The sequence below is a fragment of the Pelobates fuscus genome, chromosome 3 (genome assembly GCF_036172605.1).
Source record: "Pelobates fuscus isolate aPelFus1 chromosome 3, aPelFus1.pri, whole genome shotgun sequence".
NCBI lineage: Eukaryota > Metazoa > Chordata > Amphibia > Anura > Pelobatidae > Pelobates > Pelobates fuscus.
Window position 1 is genome coordinate 366,496,648 of NC_086319.1, and position 24,174 is coordinate 366,520,821.

Here is a 24,174-nt window from a genome sequence, read left to right on the forward strand (position 1 = left end):
AGAGAGCGAGAGCACTGTTGCCCCTTATTGGCTGCGGCGGGTTCCAAGCCTCGATTTGATGTTCAGGGAGCCCCGAAGCCTGTGATTGGCTGTTTTTTCTAGGGGAGCCTGCGGGGACCTGTGAGAGCAGGAAGGCGGCGGCCGTGTGGTCTTCGCTGGAGAGATCGTGTCACGTGACATCAGGTAGCGCGTTCTGCTGTGCAGCAAGGTATCAGGCTGGTCATGTGACACTGGGGGGGAGGGGGCAAATTAATAAATCAATGGAGGCAGGACATTCCCCCTCCCCCCGTGAGTGACAGTGATAGAGTGTCAGAGCCATTACTGACAGCAAACACTGACTGCTATAGGGCTGCCATGGATTCCCTCACATCATGAAAAGTGCTGCCATGTTACTGTATGTAGCATTCATATGCTGCAGGAGGGAAGCCATTTATAAATAGGAGATCCTGCTTAGTATATGTCATTATTGCAGTGAGTGAATTCTGTATACTGCAGGGCAGCCCTTTTCATGCACTGACCATGTGCTGTGTACTCAGGGAGACATGGTGGGTATTAATTATTGCAGTGAGTGAATTCTGTATACTGCAGGGCAGCCCTTTTCATGCACTGACCATGTGCTGTGTACCTGTTGTATCGGTCTGTTATTATTGTGTTTTTTTATTTCCCAATTGTACAGCGCTGCGGAATTTGTTGGCGCTTTATAAATGCTGGTAATAATAATAATAATATGGGGTAATGGGGATGTGATTGCACTGGAGGCAGACCATGGGTAATGCTAAAAGGGATCCAGAAGTCATCCACTTCGCTGGCGCACGCTCTGTAGTAATCAATGCTATTCAGCACTCCAGCTGTTGTGGAATACGTATTGATTGGTTTTCTGGCACCCGGATTGTAATAGATAATTAGAGCAATAGATCAGTGGTGGCCACAATGTGGCTACCGCAGTTGTAGGTTTGCAATCATTGCAGTTTAAAGGGACACTATAAATTGCATAACTATAAAATCTCAGTTTAGTGGTTATGTTGACAAAAGCATCTGGGCACTGGCCCGTGATTCTTTGTCAAAATGTTGAGGAATGTGTATTGGTTGGTAAAGCTACCTTTTAAAGCGGCAATTCCATAAACAAAGTAGGGACTATTTTGTCTTTGTATTTCACCTTTGCCAGACTTTCTTAGGCTGTGGTTAAAGTCAAAGTGTCAATCCCGACAGCTGTCACCAGTGATGGCTGCAGGGAACTGGCTCTGTCTCGAGAATCCTGCGTTCTCCAGGATTCTCCATAGACCTCATTGCTGAGTACAGAAGTGATCTTGGAGCAGGCCAAGCAAGATGGTTGTGCCCATGACAGACCGGTTCAGGTAAGTAAATCTATCCTCTAGCAGCCACTGGCTCCCAGTGTCACAAACAGGGACGCTTTAATAATGCAGAAATGTAATTCCCACTCTAATAAAGGAAGACTCCAGTCACCCTAAAATGTTATTCCAATAAAGTTAAACCACTTACGACCATTTTGAACCCAAATTTCGTCCTCCGGCAAAGTCTGGGACTCCAATGAGGAAAGTGCTTTCTGTTAAAAAAAAAAAATTGTGGGAATGGTATACACCTTTCTAAGGAACTGGTGGTCCTTGGGTGCTGGAGAGAGCCTAGATTTCCCACTCCTAGTCAATAGAAACATAGAATGTGACGGCAGATAAGAACCATTCGGCCCATCTAGTCTGGCCAATATTTTGAAATACTTTTAATTAGTCCCTGGACTTATTTTAAGTCCAGGATAGCCTTATGCCTATCCCACGCATGCTTAAACTCCCTCACTGTGTTAACCTCTACCACTTCAGCTGGAAGGCTATTCCATGCATCCACTACCCTCTCAGTAAAGTAATACTTCCTGATATTATTTTTAAACCTTTGCCCCTCTAATTTAAGACTATGTCCTCTTGTTGTGGTAGTTCTCCTTCTTTTAAGTATAGTCTCCTCCTTTACTGTGTTGCTTCCCTTTATGTATTTAAATGTTTCTATCATATCCCCCCGTCTCGTTTTTCCTCCAAGATATAGATGTTAAGATCCTTTATCCTTTCCTGGTAAGTTTTATCCTGCAATCCATGAACCTTAGTAGCCCTTCTCTGAACTCTCTCTAAAGTATCAATATCCTTCTGAAGATACGGTCTCCAGTACTCCGTACAGTACTCCAAGTGAGGTCTCACCAGTGTTCTGTACAATGGCATGAGCACTTCTCTCTTTCTACTGCTAATACCTCTCCCCATACAACCAAGTATTCTGCTAGCATTTCCTGCTGCTCTATTACATTGTCTTCCTACTAGAGATGTCCCAAACAGTTCGCCGGGAACTATTCGCTGGCGAACATAGCTTGTTCGCGGTCGCCGCGGCCGGCGAACATATGCGATGTTCGGTCCGCCCCCTATTCGTCATCATTGAGTAAACTTTGACCCTGTACCTCACAGTCAGCAGACACATTCCAGCCAATCAGCAGCAGACCCTCCCAGACCCTCCCACCTCCATGACGAATAGGGGGCGGACCGAACATCGCATATGTTCGCCCGCCACGGCGACCGCGAACAAGCTATATTCGCCGGCGAACTGTTCGGGACATCTCTACTTCCTACCTTTAAGTCATCTGAAATAATTACTTCTAAATCCCTTTCCTCAGATGTTGAGGTTAGTAGGGTATCAAATATCCTATACTCTGCCCTTGGGTTTTTACGTCCAAGATGCATTATCTTGCACTTATCCACATTAAATGTCTGTTGCCACAGCTCTGACCATTTTTCTAGTTTACCTAAATCATTTGCCATTTGGCTTATTCCTCTTGGAACATCAACCCTGTTACATATCTTAGTGTCATCAGCAAAAATACATACCTTACCATCAAGACCTTCTGCAATATCATGAATACAAATATTAAAGAGAATGGGTCCAAGTACAGATCCCTGAGGTACCCCACTGGTGACAAGCCCAAGCTTCAAATATACTCCATTGACTACAACCATCTGTTGCCTGTCACTCAGCCACTGCCTTACCCATTCAACAATATTGGAATCCAAACGTAAAGATTGCAGTTTATTGATAAGCCTTCTATGTGCAACAGTGTCAAAAGCCTTACTGAAATCTAGGTAAGCAATGTCTACTGCACCACCCTGGTCTATTATTTTAGTTACCCAATCAAAAAAAATCAATAAGATTAGTTTGGCATGATCTCCCTGAAGTAAACCCATGTTGTCTCTGATCTTGTGTTTTTAGATGTTCAACAATCCTATCTTTTAACATGGTTTCCATCACTTTCCCCACTACTGAAGTAAGGCTTACTGGCCTAAAGTTGCCCGACTAATCCCTATTACCTTTTTTGTGAATGAGTACAACATTCGCTAGTTTGCAGAGCGTCATGACATTCCTAGATTACAAGAATTGGGGTGCCATAGTTTAGCCATCTCTGGTCTGAAGTAAGTGATTGAATCAGTAATGCTTACTTATAATGTGATCCTAGAAGCCAGACTGTGCAAATGACAAACAGATTAGGAATTAGTGACCATCTTGGGAGGGGACTTGGAAAATGTGAGTGTGAGAGCAATGGCCCTTGAAAAGTGATTCAGCCATACAGTGTGTCAGTCTCATGCTTACTAATGTTGACATATCCTGTTTTAGGGAGACCAGGATTAAATCCTTCGACATCACATGGTATTATAATTTAATCGTTAATCATGCAGCTAGACAGAGCTCCATCACAGCATTACTGCCTGAACAGCGTGTGCTTTGGCTCTCTTTGTTGTCACTTTTGCAGTGTCTAAAAATATCTCTATCTATTTTTTTTTTCAGCCCATTCACTCTCGTTTTATTTGTCGGCTTCTCTTTTTTTCCCCCATCCTTTTTTCATTCTCCCCCCCCCCCTTCTTTCTCCGTTTCCCTCCCACCAGTCCCCCCCTCCCTCATGAGACTTCCATTTCCAGACTCTTACATTTGCTTCTCACAGGAATGATTCTGCTTTTCCATTAACCGTTTCACAACCCGACCACCACGACTGAAGGGCGAAGCTGTTCATGTGATTCCGCTCGTATAATAAACTTAACCCCTTCTCTGCCTTAGTGGAATGTAGTATATACTTCTCAAATAGTTTTCAGTGCCGTGTTTGTCTGAGAAATTAGCAACACTTGCCCTGCAAGCCTCTTGCAACCAGGGATTGACCAAGCAAAATTCTAGCCTAATCGGATTTCCCACATCCGTTCTCCGCAGGGCTATAAAAGAGGGTTTAATGGAACAATGTGTTATCAGACTTTCTCCTCGCACAACGGAACAGGTCTTCTATGCTACTATTTGGACAGGAGCCTGGTTTCTGATCCCACACAGGAATTGAGTCAGGCGAGCTGTAAGCTGCCGAGCCAGACTGTAGTTATTTCTAAATTGACTTTACAAAGTAAAGCAATTCTATTGTCCATTTACAGATCCTTATCTTATATTTACAGTTAAGTGTGTCCATCATTCCTATTAACTCATGTTCTATAGAGAGTGTGCAGTATTTGCGATTAGTGTATTTGGTTTAAGGCCTTGTTTGTATTATTATTATTGGTATTTATATAGCGCCAACTAATTCCGCAGCGCTTTACAATATTATGAAAGGGGTATATTTACAATAAATAAGACAATTACACCGAGACACAGGAACAATAAGTAGATGAGGACCCTGCTCAAACAAGCTTATTTAAGTGCTGTCCAATGTTTTAATATGCAGGGGCTTGTGTCACTCCAACTCCTGACCCGGTTACATTTATATTGTAATATAGTAGCACGTATGGATTTTTTTTTCAGGCAGTCTCTTCTAATTATCATAATGAATACATAAATAAGATGGCCGTACTGCCTTTTATGTGGATAAATATTTTATATTGAAGCATCGATTTTAATGTAGTCTTGTGTGATCATCATGAGTGCGTACCGGTTGTTCATTATCATCGTGGATTGTGCAATACTCAAGCTAATTATTGCTAATAATTGGTTTTATTCATAAACCTGTGCATGCATTAGTTGCATAACTACTGTCTTGTTATAAATTATATCGTCGCATATTTTTTGGATGTGTGTTTAGAACCAATGGAACCCTGCAGTTTAACCCCTTAAGGACACATAACGTGTGTGACACGTCATAATTCCCTTTTATTCCAGAAGTTTGGTCCTTAAGGGACACATGACATGTGTGACATATCATGATTCCCTTTTATTCCAGAAGTTTGATCCTTAAGGGGTTAAATGCCCCCCCACCATTTTTTATTTTTTTAAATGGCATAATTGGAATTTCTCAAGGGATTAATCTCAAAATGGAGAGCAGCTGTCATAAATTTCTTTGAGTGGCTGACAAGGCTGACAAGGCTGACAAAGACTGTTGCTGAAATTTTTTCATGATGTCTCGAGCATGCATGCTCGCTGCACGTCTTCCCGTAATGCAATGCACATTCATCCTTCCACCGGCGCTGTGAGTGCTAATGGCTGCTCTCACACTGCAATCATGGCCTTGTGGGGTATCAGGAGTTTTAAATTGCTTGTCACATTGTGATAGTGATGTGCAATATATACATGTAAAACTATAGCAATATTTTGAAGGAAAATTGATAGTATAGCCCATAGTTCATTTTTTTTAAATTATATATTTTTTTACTGTTGGGTTGTGCGATAATCAGTTTACGAAATAATATATTGATTCACTGAAGCAATAGTCTATGCACTTCCTATAAGCACCATAACTATGTCTGCTTGTTGAAGTGGTTATGGTGCTTGGTCTCTGAGCACAGTGTTTTTTCCTGAAAACGTCCGAATATAAAGATATTTCAAAGTGTCTGCTTGGGTAACTTTACTTTTAATAGCTAGCATTATCCAGCTCAGAACATCAATTTCAGCCTCGCTATGTCTGTGTGGTACAACTTTTGTACATACGCGCAGTATGCTGATGGTGAAGTATGACCTTTTCATTCGCACGGACCATACTTGATCGTCTATCATGCTTGGTTTGCTCCCTGCCCAGCTTTCAGCTGATTGCCAATCAGTGTTTCTCTTGGTCCTGGGAGAAGCATTTATTGGACACTGCGTGACACAAACAAGGTGGTTCATGCAGGACAAAATAAAGCGGTTGGTAAGCATTAGCTCAGAAGTCTGTTCTAATTTCACGTTTCGGAACCTGTTAGCAAGGCCTTCAGATGTTGCATGTTCATATGTGGGGAACCTGATGATACCGGAGAAACTGACGGAAGCGAAGCACAGAGAGATGGACACAGGTTTCTTCAGGAAGGAAGAGATTCTTTATTGGATCACCGATCGGGACTCAGAGGGACTAATGTCACCAAAAATACAGCAAGTTCTGAGCCCCGGACAATAGTGCAGGCTCCTTATATAGGCACATAACTCCTCCCATATTAAGCTCCACCCGCACATTCTCTTAACCAATCAATACAAATAAGAATTAACTTCCTGCTTGACCGCATGGCTTGTCCAGCACAATGGAGGAGGGGAATACTATATCCTGTATTCTTGCACATGCTCCGTACACTACTGATCGTATCTTGCCTCGTGCAACCAACTGATCGATACGTCAGCATATGCACGTACACATGCCACGTGGTAATCTCGGCCTACTAAATTTATTTTTACCGAGATTCCACCACATTCCCCCCTTTGATGCCTCTTGATATTTCACAATTACTTGAGGCATCACTTAACCTTAGTTTGCATACACCGCAAGTTACCTTGAACCAGACCAGACTTATCTTATGATGTGAATCTTCAACACTCATCTTCCTGCATTGGTTCTCCCTGATCTAGAGCCTTATATTTATAAATTGCCATTATCTGTGCAGCAGCCTTCCTCTCTGCTATATTTTCTATCAGGCTTTGCACAGACCTAACTACTAAGGGTATAAGACACGGCAGGAGTAGACACAACATTAAAATCAGTAGGACTCCACCTACCACTGCCTTAAGCCCTCCAAACCACTCATACCAGCTACCAAACCAACTACTTGGATTATACCCTTTCCATACCTGAGTAGGCACATGCGCTAGTTTAACCATATGGCTAGTAAGCTCAGCTATTGCTTGCCCTTCGTCATCTATTTGAAGACAGCAATTGCTCAGGTTAAACTTCCCACATACACCTCCCTCTACTGCCAAAAGGTAATCCAAGGCTAATCTATTTTGGTAGACTGCTGTCCTCATCCTGGTATTATGCTTCGCTAGAAGATTGAGCGCTTGTGATGTCTCATTAGTAATAATCTCAACCACCGCCTGTAATCGTATAATACGGTTGAGCATATAAATAGGGGTTCTATAACCAAAGGTACCATCTTCTGCCCACGTGGCTGGCCCATAGTAATCTATAATACGCTGGGGAGGCCATTCATTATCTTCCCAGGTGCCTATGGGTCCTCTTTTCTTCCTATGATTCACATCATACACTTTAACACCTAAAGTCTCACCTGTTTCAATAGGTAACAAGAAGAAGGATGGTTTGAGCATACCCAACACACATGCCCCTTCCCAGTCCTGTGGCAACTCCGAATAGGCTTTCTTACCACAGATCCAGTACAAATTTGCTGGGGCTCTCCAGGTAGATGTGATGGATAGGTCAAACCACACATCCTTTAAATTGGCGTATCTGGCAAACGGGTTAGATGGTTCTGAGACATTTGAAGCCGACCACCAAGTTGTATTCTTTGTATCATCATCATAAGCTTTTTGCCCTAGACAAGTTAATTCTCCTACAGAAGTATTATACATCATTCCTTTCCTTGCTATGCAAACATAACCTATGATGGAGGTCTTTAATCTCCACTCAGATTTACCTCTAACACTCATATGATAATCGGCTTGTGTAGATATTAATTGGTCAACTGCCTCAGAACCGGACATTACCTCCTTTGCTTCCCAAGGCCATTGGTCTCCCATGTTAGTACCTCCACACACATAGCAGTTGGTAACATTAAGACTACCGACAATACTTTCGGCTAAATCGATGAACAAGTTTTTAGCATTATGGGGGATCTTATTATCTATGCTCATCTCTTCATAAAAGGAATGGAATACTTGATGAGTTTGGGAGGATACTGTATCAGTCTCTATCCCTATAAACAATACTGTCCCAGGATCTAAACCCGTACCATATATTTGAAACCCAAATAAATTACCATACTTGTCTAAGAACTTGTCGGGGTTATTTATAAGTATATGGACTGGATTGCATTCCATAGACTTACAATATGGGCTGGTAGGCAACTTAGTCACTATCATGTCCTTGTCTACTGTCTGTCCCCAAGTTGCCCACCCCACACAAGACCAATATGGGCAAAAGTTATAATCTCTATTTGGGCATCTAGGACTCACATATTTATTTTTACTACTGGGACAAATATATTTATCATTAGACCCATACGTCCTCTCCCATCTAAGATCCCCACATACATTCCACGTCTTTCTACCACTTGATATCGCCTTACATGCATCAAATAGCAGAACACCCGAAGAATGTACGGATTCTAACACCGTCTTGTTAATTAGGGTCCCCTGAGGATCTCCATTCCTGAGAGTCAACCAAATTGTACGAGGTTGATACTCCGGACTGAAGCACTTAGGTTCTCCTACTCCTAAATGGCACACACTATATTCTATATTTAGGTATCTACATCTTGATACATCTCCTTTACACTCGTATTGTGAATGCCAAATTAGGGTTTGGGAAATATGGTTACCTGTTCTTGTAGTCTTAATGCATACCTCACAGCTAGGAGTGTCGGTACCTCTACCTTCCTGAATATAAAAATACACATAAATAAACATTATTATAAGCACATCTTTCGTCGTCATCCTCAGTCTTCGTCCGTGCGAAGGCACCTCAGCTTCCAGGATGTAAGGGCTGCAGGGAATGGAGTTCTGCTCGTCTTCACAGGAGTCCCTTCGAGACTTTCCTGGCTTATACACTATACGTCGGTGAGCGGACAGGCTTTATTATGGCCGTCTAAACACTCACTTCACCAAATCTCTGTAACAATAAAATTTATAATCCACAAGGTTCCTCGTTACTCCGACTGAGTCGTGCGTTTCAACCGGATCTTGCAGGGATTCTCTGGATCTGCTGTAACTTGCAAAGAATCGACTGCTGCTGGTTTAACCCTGGAGTGATGTATCCACGGAGTCACTTCGGCTACTTTTATCGCTGTAGGGGTAGACAAAAGAACAACATAAGGACCTCTCCACTTGGGCCCTAACGGTACATTATTCCACTCTTTAATCCACACTTGGTCTCCTGGGTGGTAACTATGAACTGGGGGATAAATATTCACAGGTAATCTATCTTGTACCCATTTCTGTACCTCCTCCATAGTCTTACCCAACTCTACAACCTGCTGCCGGGTAATTCCTTCTCCCAACTGACTCAAATCCCCCCTTAAGTTACCAAGTACGGGAGGTGGTCGCCCATACATGATTTCAAAAGGAGAGAGGCCCATCCTTCTGGTAGGGGTACTGCGGATTCGCAATAGAGCTATGGGTAAGAGAACGTTCCACTTAAGTTGGGTTTCCTGACACATTTTAGCCAACTGATTCTTAATAGTTCTATTCATTCTCTCTACCTTACCAGAACTCTGGGGTCTATATGCCGTATGAAGCCTCCACTTTATACCAAGCATATGAGTCAGTTGTTGTAGGCACTGATGAACAAAAGCTGGACCATTGTCCGATCCTATAGAGCAGGGTAGTCCATATCGGGGTATTATTTCTCGTAACAGGAATCTCACAACTTCTCCTGCTTTCTCTGTACGAGTAGGACATGCTTCTACCCAGCCTGAATAGGTGCACACAATTACCAGCAGGTAACGATGTCCACCCGACTTAGGCATTACTGTATAGTCAATTTGTAAATCGGACATGGGGAGTCCCCCCATAAACTGGACTCCTGGTGGCTTTACTGGTCCTTGTCTTGCATTATTTTTAGCACACGTTACACATCTTCGTACAATGGCCTGAGTCAAGTTGGACAATCTTGGTATGTAGAAATGTTTTCTGAGAGATTCTTCTGTGCTGTCTCTCCCAGAATGTGTCCCGTTGTGATAGTTTTGGACAATTTCTACCGCTAGTGATGCTGGAATGACTATTCTTCCATCTTCTAACTGATACCATTTGTTCTCCAAATACTTTCCAGGTTCAGTCTTTAACCACTCCTCTTCTTGAGCTGTATAAACTGGAGTCCATTGAGACAGTGGAGTTGGTATAAGAGCAGCTAAATGCCCCACATATTCCTGTCTTCCCGATTCAGCGGCACGCTTAGCTGTACTGTCTGCCATCCGATTTCCCTTGGTTACATCACCATCTCCTCTCAGATGCGCTCGACAATGTATGATACCGACTTCTTTCGGCTCCCACACTGCTTCCAATAGTTGTAGGATTTCAGCTGCATACTTGATTTCTTTGCCTTCTGAATTCAATAGTCCTCTTTCTTTATACAAAGCTCCGTGGGCATGAGTGGTTAAAAACGCATACTTGGAGTCCGTATAGATGTTCACTCTTAAACCTTCAGCCAATTGTAACGCTCGTGTCAGTGCTATCAATTCTGCCTTTTGTGCTGATGTTCCTTTCGCCAGTGGCCGGGCTTCTATCACCTTGTCTATTGTTGTTACTGCATATCCTGCATAGCGGATCCCTTCTTTCACATAACTACTGCCGTCGGTGTAATATTGAACATCGGGGTTCTGGATGGGAAAATCACGAAGATCTGGTCTACTTGAAAATACTTCATCCATTACTTCCAAACAATCATGTTGACTTTCAGTAGGTTGTGGCAAAAGGGTAGCTGGATTTAAGGTGTTTACAGTCTCTAAATGCACTCTTGGGTTTTCACACAACATTGCTTGATACTTGGTCATACGGCTATTACTAAACCAATGATTTCCTTTGTAATCCAACAACGTCTGTACTGCATGTGGGACTCGTACATAAAGTTCTTGACCCAGAGTGAGTTTGTCGGCTTCAGCTACTAGCAGGGCGGCTGCAGCTACGGCTCTTAGACAAGGTGGAAGTCCGCTGGCCACTGCATCCAGTTGCTTAGACATATAGGCAACAGGTCTTTGCCATGATCCCAAGTACTGTGTCAATACTCCCACAGCCATTCTTCTTTGCTCATGTACATACAGGTAGAATGGTCGTGTGTGATCAGGTAGACCTAATGCTGGGACACTCATCAAAGCCTTCTTCACATCTTCAAATGCCGTTTGCTGTTCTTGAGTCCACAAGAAGGGGTCGTGCTCTGTACCTTTGATAGCTGCATACAGAGGTTTTGCCAGTATCGCGTAGCTGGGAATCCATATCCTACAGAAGCCTGCTGCCCCCAAGAATTCTCGCACTTGTCTTCTATTCTTGGGTATCGGTATTTGGCACACAGCTTCTTTTCTCTCTGGCCCCATAATTCTTTGATCTTCAGAGATATGGAATCCCAGATATTTGACAGTTGGCAAGCACAACTGAGCCTTCTTTCTAGACACCTTGTATCCTGCCTTCCAGAGAATGTGTAGTAGATCGTGCGTTGCTTGCTGACATATTTCCTTTGTAACTGCTGCTATCAACAAGTCATCTACATATTGTAACAATACACACTCTCCTGGGATGGACTCGAAATCCAGTAGATCTTGACTTAGAGCTGAACCAAATAAGGTAGGTGAATTTTTAAACCCTTGGGGCAGTCTTGTCCAGGTCATTTGGCGTTTTGAGCCCGTTACAGCGTTTTCCCATTGGAAAGCGAAGATACATTGACTTTCTGCGGCAATTCGGAGGCAAAAGAAGGCATCTTTGAGGTCTAAGACTGTAAAGTAAGTAGCCCCGCCCGGAATTAAAGCAAGCAGGTTATATGGATTGGGTGCAACTGGATGTATACTAACAACCGCATCATTGACTGCTCTCAAGTCCTGCACAGGTCGATACTCATCTGTACCGGGCTTTTGAACAGGCAGCAATGGGGTGTTCCAGGGGGAAGTACAGAATTTTAGGATACCATACCGTATGAACTTATCCAGATAAGATTGGATGTTCTTCTTAGCCTTCTGCGGGATGTGATATTGTCTTAGGCTCACTGGATAAACCCCAAGTTTTAGTTCGATTTTAATAGGTGGAATATTGCGGGCCAGTCCTGGTGGGTTGTTCTCTGCCCAAACTCCTGGTATGTTGAATAAGGATTCATCACTCCTAGGGTTTTGGCTAGTAAACGCTGTATAAAGTCGCCACTCTTCTTCCTTTGGTACGGATAATGTCATAATACCTGAAGGTCCATTAAACTTTAAGGATGTTGTTCCATTTGGTAGGAACGTAATCTGCGCTTGTAACTTAGATAGCATATCACGTCCCAGCAATTGGACTGGACATTCAGGCATATAAAGGAATTGATGTTTTACTACGTGGCCTCCCAATGTACAGAGTCGACTTTTAAGAACCGGTTTTGCAGCACTTCTTCCAGTTGCTCCTATCACAGTAATAGTCCTTCCAGATGGAGGAGCAACTAGGTTAGTCACCACTGAATGTTCAGCACCAGTGTCGATCATGAACGCACTCCTTTTTCCCCCTATTGATACATCGACCATAGGCTCCGCTCGACCAAGGGGGATGGAGCCCGGTCGGTATCAATAGTCCTCCATGACCGTGTCAGCCAATCCTACAAAGTCCCTACCTTCTCTATCGCGGGACCTTTGCGCTGCTGGAAAATACCTATCTTCCCTAACACTTCCTCTGTTCCCATTGCTCCCTCTATTACCATTACTCCCTCCGGGACCTCCTCTACCTCTCGCTCTGCCTCTAAAGTTTCCATAACCTGTCCTAGGTCTGTCTCTCTCATACTGTTCTCTTCGCGGACACTCATTTCTCCAATGCCCTTCTTCCCTACAGTATGCGCACTGATTTCTACTTAGAGGTTCCTCATTCCACTTACTATCGCCTCTATCTGGGCCCCGTCTATCTACGCCTGCGATCGCTACCGCTAACATATCTGCCTTTCTACGCATCTTGCGCTCCTCCTCTTTCTTACTTTCTGTTTCCCTGTTCATATATACTTTATTCGCTACCTCCATTAGTTGGGTGATAGACATACCTGCAAACCCTTCTAACTTCTGTAGCTTGCGCTTAATATCTCCGTAAGCTTGGCTGACAAAGGCGGAGTTCACCATTCGGGAATTATCTGCGTCTTCCGGATTAAAGGGGGTATACAAGCGGTATGCCTCCAATAATCGGTCATAAAAGACACTGGGCGCTTCATCACTTTTCTGAATCACCTCAACTGTCTTCGACATATTAATGGCTTTCTTTCCTCCAGCTTTCATGCCAGCAATTATAGCGTCTCTATAGGCTCTGAGTTGAACCATATCAGCACCATTTACATTCCAGTCGGGATCGGTGTTAGGATAGTGTGTTGCGGCCCATGCTGCTGGATTGGCTTGATTCAAAGCACGGGCTCTATCCTCTAGCGCTTTAATGGCCGCTTGATTAATCCTTGTCCTTTCCTCGTTGTTAAACAAAGTCATTAATAACTGCTGGCAATCAGCCCATGTCGGGTTATGTGTCTGAACTATTGAGGTGAACAGATCGGTCATAGCTTGTGGTTTCTCAGTGTACGAGGAATTGTGGGTCTTCCAATTTAAGAGATCGGTAGTCGTGAACGGGACATATACGAAGACTGGGTCAGCATGTGCCATTTGACCTGCGGCATCGATATAGGCTGACCCGGGATTCAGACGAAGAGGCATCTGATAATGTTTTAATTGTTGGGTACCGGTCAGTTGTCGGGTTAGTATGGGGCTACGTAGAGGGGCGTCAGTTAGAGGTTCCGGTCGGGGGGTAATAAAACATGAGGGTGTGGGAGCTTGGTTTTGGGAAAAGGTAGTAAATAAAACACTTCGAGCCGAGCTAGAAGAAGCTTGACCGGAAGTCTGAAGTGGCGCCAAATCAGGATATTCAGATCTAATGGGGGTTGGCTCTGGTTCCGGAAGGGGAGATTTAGTACGAGAGGGGGTGGATTCTGTACTGGAGGAGGAAGCGGAAGTGGATGGGGGCAATGAGGGGAGGGGTGCAGGACTTCCTGCATTTGCGTCACTTCCTCTTAAAGGAAAGTAAGGGGGCGGCAAAGGGATCTCGGACTCAGGGGGCGTGTCCAAAATGGGCCTAACACCAGTCCTAGTGGACAAACAAGTCCTAGCCACCATGAGGCGACATTGCTCCTCGTGGCATGTCTGAATCCATTTTGGCGAGTCATTTACGGCCTGTCTCCAACAATCAATATAAGGAAACTGCCCGTAAAGTTCAGGCCTACCTGATACAGCCACGTGTAAGCGCTGTACCAGAGTTGGATCCAAACTGCCACGTGGCGGCCATGCCGCAACCAAAGTAGGCCACTCCCTAGTACACAAAGTGACCAAACGTACAGGAGACATTTTAACCCCAAAATCACATGTTTTGAATCCCTTTTTAAAATTCTTCACCATACAACCTAAGGGATCCGGAATCGTTGACTCCGACGCGCCCATACTTATCAATGGAACGTCGTTGACAACGAATACTATACACGCGTACTATTCAACAGTCACACCCGTTTCCTCTGGCAACAGCACCACGTGGTACGGTTACCAAGTGAAACGTACACAATAACACAATAAACACTCAGGGAATTCCCGTACACGCACAGCTGTTACACCAGTCACTATATAATCAATATTATGCCCTTTGGCGAAACTATACAGTCACCCACGCTATAATTCTCTATATAGGAATTACCCGTCTATAACACACCCCAGTAACATCGTCTTTTACAAATAGCGGTTACAGTACGGTCAAAGCACAATTTAAGGTCACAATACAATTATTAGTGGTTATGGTGTTAAACATGCAATAGACGACAATGATTAGTACTTATATACAGTGTCAGTAAATATACAGGGTTATGGTACCGTGCACTATAATACAGCAACACACTATTAACACTCTCGCTAGACGGCTGAGCTCGCGCTATCTAACAAGATATACACTTTACTAAACAATCTTTAACACATTTACAATTCCCAACTAAACTATTGGCCAGTACCTTGATGGACTACCTAAAACTATCTACATCCGTTTTGGTTAGCCACACTGCCCAAGCACCACATATAGCGAGCTAGAGGACCGAATTTACACAGACGCCTCTTAGTCGATAACTATCAAAAATCTAGTGGGTTCCAAATTTACACGCCTTCCCACTTAGCCAAGATAGGTTGAGAGCTAGCGAACCGAATTTACACAGACGCCGCTTAGTCTCCCGGTCCCTCCGACCTAGCGAACAAAATATACACCCTAGAACGCTAGTCTAGACAAGACACCGGTGTCCGGCTAGGGCTATTTACACCAGAACCCCGCCTGACTAACAAAATCAAACGGTCTGACTAAAGAGCGTTCGATCGAGCGGTGCGCCTTCGCTCCTTCCCTCCGACAGAGGGGGCAGATTCCATACACAATTCAAACCCCTTATGGGCCTACCGCACAATCGGTATACCCCTAGTGGGTCTGCCGTCTAAAACAGCAGTTGTCTTACCTCCTCGTTCCTGAACCTGAGTTCACACTCATCGACGGGGACACCCCAGCACTTCTTACGTAGAGGCCGATGATCTCCTGGACAACAGACCAGTGGCGCCGAGACGAAGGGAGGTCCACGCAGAAGTTCAGGGGTGCAGCCGTAGAGAACGTGGGCAAAGATAGACCGTCTCACGCCTCTGCCTCTCAGCTACCGTTGAACGATGAGTTTCCCGGCCAATGCACCAAATGATACCGGAGAAACTGACGGAAGCGAAGTACAGAGAGATGGACACAGGTTTCTTCAGGAAGGAAGAGATTCTTTATTGGATCACCGATCGGGACTCAGAGGGACTAATGTCACCAAAAATACAGCAAGTTCTGAGCCCCGGACAATAGTGCAGGCTCCTTATATAGGCACATAACTCCTCCCATATTAAGCTCCACCCGCACATTCTCTTAACCAATCAATACAAATAAGAATTAACTTCCTGCTTGACCGCATGGCTTGTCCAGCACAATGGAGGAGGGGAATACTATATCCTGTATTCTTGCACATGCTCCGTACACTACTGATCGTATCTTGCCTCGTGCAACCAACTGATCGATACGTCAGCATATGCACGTACACATGCCACGTGGTAATCTCGGCCTACTAAATTTATTTTTACCGAGATTCCACCACACTGATACATTGGTCATTATCATTGGAAAGAGTCAATGTTACAAACTCTTCTCCTATGCTGACAGATAAAAGATGGGGGAAAAAAAAATATTAAAATCACAAAAAGTAAGAATTCCACAAAACCTTTCCAATATGTGTGATGTTATCATCCACCCTGTTTTCCTGGCTGGTTTTCAGAAGACAAACTGGACACCATACAGGTACTGCTCAGGTATCCAGCCGCCTGTTCCAGTGCTGATGTAGAACCATTAACTGCTGTGCATGTCCTGTTCTGCCAACAGGAGTGGTTAGATTGAAGAATGCCTTGTACACGAGGGATAACATTCCCAAAATCGTGAGCACCATCATTTGTTTCCACTGCTGTAAAACCTGATTTGTAATAATTTATTGAAAGCAATTGAAATAGTATTCCTTCTATTTGTGGATATAGTACATGAAATTTGAGTTCCTTTAGTGACCCCTAGTTTAATGATTTCCAGCAGAGGGCGATGTAACAGAAGAATGTTCCATTGCACCCAGTTAATGCCAACACTCATGGCAAACATAAAACACACAGTATAGAGAGCGCAAGATAAAGATAATGTAGTGAACTTTCTAGGACAATGCCCCAAACTCAGTTGTCCACAAGAATAAATGAAAAAAGCTGCTAAATACAATAAAAAACCATCCCAAGTTTTAAAACATCCCATAGGACAAAAATTAAAACAAATTATGTATCAGCGCCTAGTGAATATACCCCTATTTTTAACATAGGGCTCAGCACAGAAAATATCTATTCAATAAAGAGTCCGCAGGGATAAGTTGCTGCAACAGTAGTATATATGTCAAGTCTGTGTCTTTGTACGTATCCAAACCTTAAAATAGAAAAGTTACCGACATAGCGTAAAAATGTTACAACTTTATTTCCCATATAAAAAAAAAACCCCATAGGAGAAACTCTTACAATAAAAAATTGTGAAGCTTATCTCTAAGATTCACAATAAAAGCAAGATTCAAACAGAGTGTCAATGGAAGAGTTGAATGTTACCGCTCCGTGGATACTGATTATTCAGAACCGGTCCTGTGCACTAAGATCGGTCCTCTCCAGGAGCGCCGGCTTCCAGATACTGCTGTGATCGTTACAAATTCAAAAGTCCCGCCAAAAACACGATCTACGCGTTTCGCTTGTTAGATTGAGCTTTTTCAAGATGAGGTGTTTAGGGGGACAGTAGGTATATGTAAGTACCTTTTAATTAACGGATCAATTAATATTTGTTAAAAATCTTGTAGTTCCGTAATTAAACCTTTTATAGTAACTTGTAAACGTTATCTTATACAGGTTCTATATTCATACAAATACATATAGACAATAGTATTAATCCTAAATAAATTTCTACTTAAATGCATGTTAAAATACAATTAATTACTTCACTCGATTGCAAGCAGTCAGTCTTATCATGTCTAGTGAGAGTGTGCCATTTAATTCTGTTCTATAGTAAGACAAATCTTTTTCTGCTCACTATCGCATACTGATTAAACATTAAGTAAAATAATTTCACATTTCATATTTAACAGATATTAAAAATATATAAAAAGTAAAAATGTAGATAATATTCTTTGCGTAAAACTGAAAGGTTATAATAAGATCTGTCTAGTAATTCACATATAGATGTATGTACGAATGACACATTCCATTATATTATAATTAAAAAAAACAGACTTTGCTTTTGTATGGCAAGGTTGGACATGAAAAGCTTGCTATCTTCTAGTCAGCAATGATGTATACACATGGATAATATATCAATATAATCACTCTGATATTACTCTATAATCACAATTAAATTTTCGTTCTTATCACAGTGTGTGGACACTATTTCTTACAGTTTTCATTCTCATGTAAAAAATGTGTATACTGAAACCTCCATCCTAGATTGATTTCGCTTAAGTACTTAAAAATACAAATAGCTCTTTTGTTTGATTAGATACGGACTATCCTTTATATCTAATGGGGCTGTTCCATTTGAATCTACTCCACGAACGGATTTTCTCGCTTTATATCACTTACTGGCTAAACATTAAATCAGTTATTAGCGTTTAGTATTAAACCGATGTTTAAATTACAATGTTAGTCAAAACAGTGATCCCAACCATTATATGGTGATAAAAAAAAATGTAGATGATGTTTATTTTCCTCAGAGATATCGAATAATTCACGCATAAAAATATCTATACGGACAGCATAATTAATTATATTATCACCATATAATGGTTGGAATCACTGGGATCACTGTTTTGACTAACATTGTAATTTAAACATCTATTTCACTGAAGCGCCTCCAGTCGCAGGGTGACAGCCACTAGATGCAAGTTAATCCTGAAATGAAAACATGGAATCCACACCACTTCATTGAGATGAAGTTGTCTGGGTGCCTATAGTGTTCCTTTGAGCACCATCATATTACAGAGATTCTTGTTACTACAGATTTCGAGATATTATCATGAAAGATGGTGTGAATTAGAGACTTTCCTTTCTGACTACTGTTCGTGTCTTTTGGATTTTGATTACAAGAACAAAAAATATCAGAAAAGGCTAGTTAAAATTTCTGCGGCCATACTTGGCCGGTTGAGAGACCTAGCATTGGAGCAGTGGGCTGAATTCCTACATGAATGTAATTACTTTGGAAAACTATAACAGCTTTTTGTTTATATAATGAAACTCCTATGGAAAATGTGTGAGCCATTGATCTGAATTGGAAGCATGTCAAGGACAGAGAACTAATTATCAGACATCATCCATATGCGCTAATGCAGGCTATCTAGTTGATGCAAGTTTGCCGTGGAATGCCTCCAGGCCAAATGAAGTCGATGTCAGTAGTAGGTTAATGCCAGGGTGGCATGGGCTATTTTTGGAGAGCGAGTGGACTGCACAGCTAAGACAAGATTACATTAACTCTGCATGCGCTATTTTCTATTTAGGTAATTTTTTAAAAATTCTAATTAACTTCTGCTCACAATGATTTCCAGGCAGCACTAATGCAACATTCTTCACTTCAAGGCAATTTTTTTTAATTCACTAAACTCCAGATTGTGGTGAATTAAATTACAAATATCAAAATTCGGTCCAAAATAGACCAAAGTGAGTGTGAACCGTTGGAAATTCAAATTGAATTGCAAATTTTAAGCCAATATAATGGAATAGGAAGAATTCCAGTAAGTCATGTTCTTAGTTTGGCTATTGAGGTCTAAAACAGGGCTCGACAAGTCCCTGGTCATCACGGCGACTAGGAATTTTGTCCTGGCGCCTGGGTATATATCAGCCTGTTCTTTCTGATGCAGGTGATTGTGGGAGAATCGGACGGGTGGCCGTCAGGAATGCAGGTTGCGAGGGTACTCTAATCCCCCTGCTCTGCTCCTTTGCATGCACGGCTTTGATATTGGGTGCCTGGATATGACATCACTCTGACCTCTGCATCACTGAAGGTGAGATAACAGCAGCCCCATTGGACCCCAGGGAAAGAATCCCCACTGGATTCCAGGGAAAGGATCACCACGGGACCCCAGGGAAAGCAGATCAATTCCAGATCTCCAAAAGATGGGAAGCTGGGTGGACATAAATTTAATTAAAACAAATAATTTGTGAGTGTGTTTGTCAGTCAGTGAGTATGTGTATGTTGCTGTCTGTGTGTGTGTGTCTGTCTATCAGTCAGTGTGTGTCTGCTTAGGTGACTGGCTCCCCTCTGATCGCACGGTAATTGTTTTTACTCACACTTTTCTCCCATGTCGTGACGGTCTCACCATGGCTAGCCCCGTCTCCAGATAATCAGTCTTGATGATCAAAGCCAATTCAATGCTTTCAAACTAAAACACGTTTGGAGGCTATTGTGCATGAGTGACAAAATGCAACACCAATCAGCATATCCTCCTAGAGATGCATTGAATCAGTGCATCTCGATGGTGAACGCTCAGCGCTTCCACGCAGGGCGGAGACACTGAATGTAGAAGCTGCACACTGTGCAGCACTGAGATAGGAAACAACTCTAGTGGCCGTCTGAGTGACTGCAACTAGAGGTGTTACTAGCCTGCAGTTTTCTCTTAAAAGGCAGTGTTTGCATTGAAAAGCCTGCAGGGACAGACTCTAGACACCAGAACCACTACATTACGTTTTAGTATTTCTCTTGAGTAACAAAATAATAATAATAATAAAGGGCTCCTGTTTTTAGCTGGATCTTAGATTCAAAGAAAATGTTTAAAGCCCTGGTCTAAAATTCAAAATTCTCTTGAAATTTCGGACAATTCTCACTTTAGTGAATTAAGCTGACGGTTATCTGTTGAAATTTTTTATGAGTAACATTTATATCACTTTCAGAATCCAGAAAACATAATTAATTTGTACATTTGCTTGTTAGTTTCTAGTAACATATTCATGCTCTTACTACTACAAATGAATTAATAATTTGTTGATATTGTGTGTATGAAGTACTCAATAAAAAGAAAGGGTAAAGCATCACCAAAACTCTCATACGTAACTTCATTCACGCAGTCTTATAGACCGCAGAATGTCCTTTTTTTTATTGTAAAAGCTGGGCTGGAAGTGGGACACTTTTTTTATTGTTTTTCGATTTTTAACCTAAAGTTTTCAATTCCCTTGTCGAAGCTTCGCCATTGCTTATTTGGGCTCCGATCTAATATTGTTAGATAAGCTCTACAAATGTTTCAGTATTTTTGGATAAACATTTTAAAACAATTACATAATTTTTTCAACATATTAAAATTATATATCATTTATTAAAAAAAATATTACAAAATATATAAAAAATACTACAAAATTAAAATATATTTTCATAATATTAAACCATTTTAAAAGTTTATCCAAAAATATTAAATCATTTAGAATGCTTATCCAACAATGCTAAATCAAGACCTTAACGAATAACCCTATATGCTTAAAAAAACACGAGTAAACTTTTATAAAGAGATTCTATAGTGTTAGGAATAGAAATCTGTATTCCTAATACTTTAGTGCCCTCTAGTACCTATCCCTTAATTATTGCAGTTTCTCAAAAACCGCAGCGTTTTACATTGCATGACAAAGGGGGACAGGGACACTGTACCTAGACAACTTCAATGAGATGAAGTGGTCTGGGTGCCTATAGTGTCCCTTAAGTTATGACTGCGCATATGGAGTTTAACCCCTCTAGTACCAGAGGTGTAACTCCACCTTCGGAGTGTCATCAACCAGCCTGGAACAAGAGTCCAGGGCTGCCTAATATTAATTCTGTGCAAGTTTCATTGCAGAGAATGTCAGTCATTAGCTGAGAGCAGTCAGCTAACGCTCTCATCCAGTGAGTGTTGAAGGCCGGGGTTCTGTAGCTCTACCACCATGGAGCAAGTCTCACATGCAGGGAGGTGTGCTAGATGGTGGTAACACTTTTGGGTCATGAATACATGTTTGTGTTCCTGACCCTATAGTGTTCCTTTAACTCCTAAATGGCAGAGAATTGAGCAGTGAGACTGAAGGGGCATGACCTATACACCAAAACTGCTTCATTAAGCTAAAGTTGTTTTGATTCCTTTAGTATCCCTTTAATGTTTTATTATCTACTTGCAATTTTGTTCTGCAGATTTGTCTGTTAACTTTGTTTTCTTTTTTCCCCTTTTTTTTTTAAAGTTTTTTTTTTTCTGTGCACATTTATTTTCTTATAAAGTCTGAGAAACATTGCATTAATGGTTTGTCTCGTATTCTTTTGTTTCTACAGTGTTCGCAGTAGTGTTTTTGAATTGATTTTCATCCTGTACAGGATTACTTTACTGTTTAATGTATCCCTATTGACTTAGAAAACACGTGGATCTATAAATTTCAGCATCTTTATTATTAAGGATGTTAATGTTTAAGATGAGTAAAAACAACACTATTTATCTACCTGTGTCCAGGGCAATAATGGTAGGTATGGTGGTGCCAAAACACGCTGTGGTGGTTATGGTGCCTGGAATCCCATTGCTGTGTCGTACGATAATAAAAAAATGTATATAATACCTTACTGTGTCAGGTACCCGGCTTTTTTTTTTTTCTTTTTTCATTCTGAGTTGCTATGATAAAGCAGAAATTCATATTATCTATCTTAATTTATCAGGCCTAACAATTGTTCCAATTTTGGCATGACAATCCCTATTTTAAGCTACTGTTCCTCCGTTCTGATTTTGTTCCCTGGTGTGTTGTATCCACGAACACTAGGAAACTGTTGCCAGGGAGAACAGCCCTCATTAGACATGATTGTACTGTGTGTTGGGTACTAGGGCTTCAGTAGTGCTCTCGGCATGGTCTTCTGTGATGGAGCCAAGCCTGCTGTCTGGCTGGCAGCCTGGCGTGCTTGATACCAAACTGACATGCCCCTTCATTGGGCAGGCCAGCCATTATGGGCATCCCCAGTGATGCCCCCTAAGCCAGCCCACCCCCATTCCAATCCCATACGATTTGGTGTGGGGAGATATGCATTATCATAGACAGTATTGATTTATTATACAACATATATGTTTTGAAATAAATTAAGACCCATTTTTGAGACTTAAAATATTTATTTTCCTATTATAGGAAACTATTTCACCTCTTCAAGACCTTTCCAGAAACACCTGAATCCTTTCTATAGGTGCCCTAGTTATGGAAATAGTGAATGTTACTAAAACGTGATGGTAAAAAAAAACCCGATAAAATAGCCAAGTAAGCACCTCTATAACTTTGGAAATACAGAAGATATGTCACATTTAAAAATAAATAAAATCAAAGTATGTGAGGTTGAAAAGTGCCTCTTTATTTGGAATTACTATATGGGAAAAAATAGCAAAGTCAAATTAAGCGTTATGCTAAATATTGCAACAAACCTTGAAGAATTTCCTGCTGGACACCCTGATATCTTTTACATGACAGTCTGCTAAAGGAAATTGGTATAAAGAAACAGTATAGGCATTATAACATCTTCATCTAAATGTAGTTGTTATGATGCCTTGGTGCTAGGAGTCCCGCTGGAGAAATCTTAACTTCGAGAACGGTTTAACCCTGAAGTTGCCTCCAGCACGGATCTGCCCCCCTGGCAGTTTCCTGCCTATGTAATTTCACTTACAGGTAGCGCAAAGTGCCGCCGGGCAGGGGCATTGCTGATTAGGTGTGAGCAGACAGCTTACGTTCCCAGCCAATCAGTAACTCCTTATTCACAAAACTGGCATGGAAAGAAACATACCTTTTCTAAGCCAGTTTTGTGAATAAGGGGTCACTGATTGACTGAGAGCGTCAGCTGACCCTTCTCAACCATTCAGCGCCAGCACTGCGCGCTTCCTGTAAGAAGCTGCCAGGGGAGGAGCTGAGATCGGTGCTGGAGGCAACTTCAGGGTTAAACCGTTCAAAAACGGTTTAACCCGTAAAGGTAAGAGTGCGTCTGGGAGCCTCCTGGCATTATAACAGCTTCATGTATTTGAAGTTATTTTGGTACCTAGAGTGTGCCTTTAAAGGGACACTCCAGGCACCCAGACCACTTCTGCCCATTGGATTGGTCTGGGTGCCAACTCCCACTACTCCCAACCCTGCAAGTGTAATTATTGCAGTTTTCTATAAAAGTTTTCTACTAGACAGCCACTAGACTGAACTTCCTGGATTATAGCACAGATTATCTGTGCTAGAGCGGCGCTGGACGTCTTCACGCTGTGTGAGGACCTCCAGCTTTGCTCATTTCCCCATAGGAAAGCATTGAAATTCATTTTCAATGCTTTCTTATGGGGAGCGCTAATGCGCATGCGCATTAGGTCTCCCCGGCCGGTGGACGGGATCTGTCTCGCCCACTGGCCGACGGAATCAGTAGGAGGAGCGGCGCGAAGGAGGAGACAGCGACGAGGGACATCGTCGCTGCTTCAGGTAAATTTTCCCGGCACTGGAGATTCCCTTTAATTGTCTATTTTCAATAAAA

General features: G+C 42.1%; 1 protein-coding gene across 1 annotated transcript in view; it reads left to right on the forward strand.

The window, feature by feature from the left end:
* Positions 1-75: 75 nt before the first annotated feature.
* PEAK1 (pseudopodium enriched atypical kinase 1) overlaps positions 76-24,174 on the forward strand; it is a 78,427-nt gene continuing 54,328 nt past the window's right edge. Inside the window, exon 1 of the mRNA XM_063449338.1 lies at positions 76-183. The gene's annotated coding sequence lies outside the window, so the exon portion shown is untranslated. The remainder of the gene's footprint in view (positions 184-24,174) is intronic.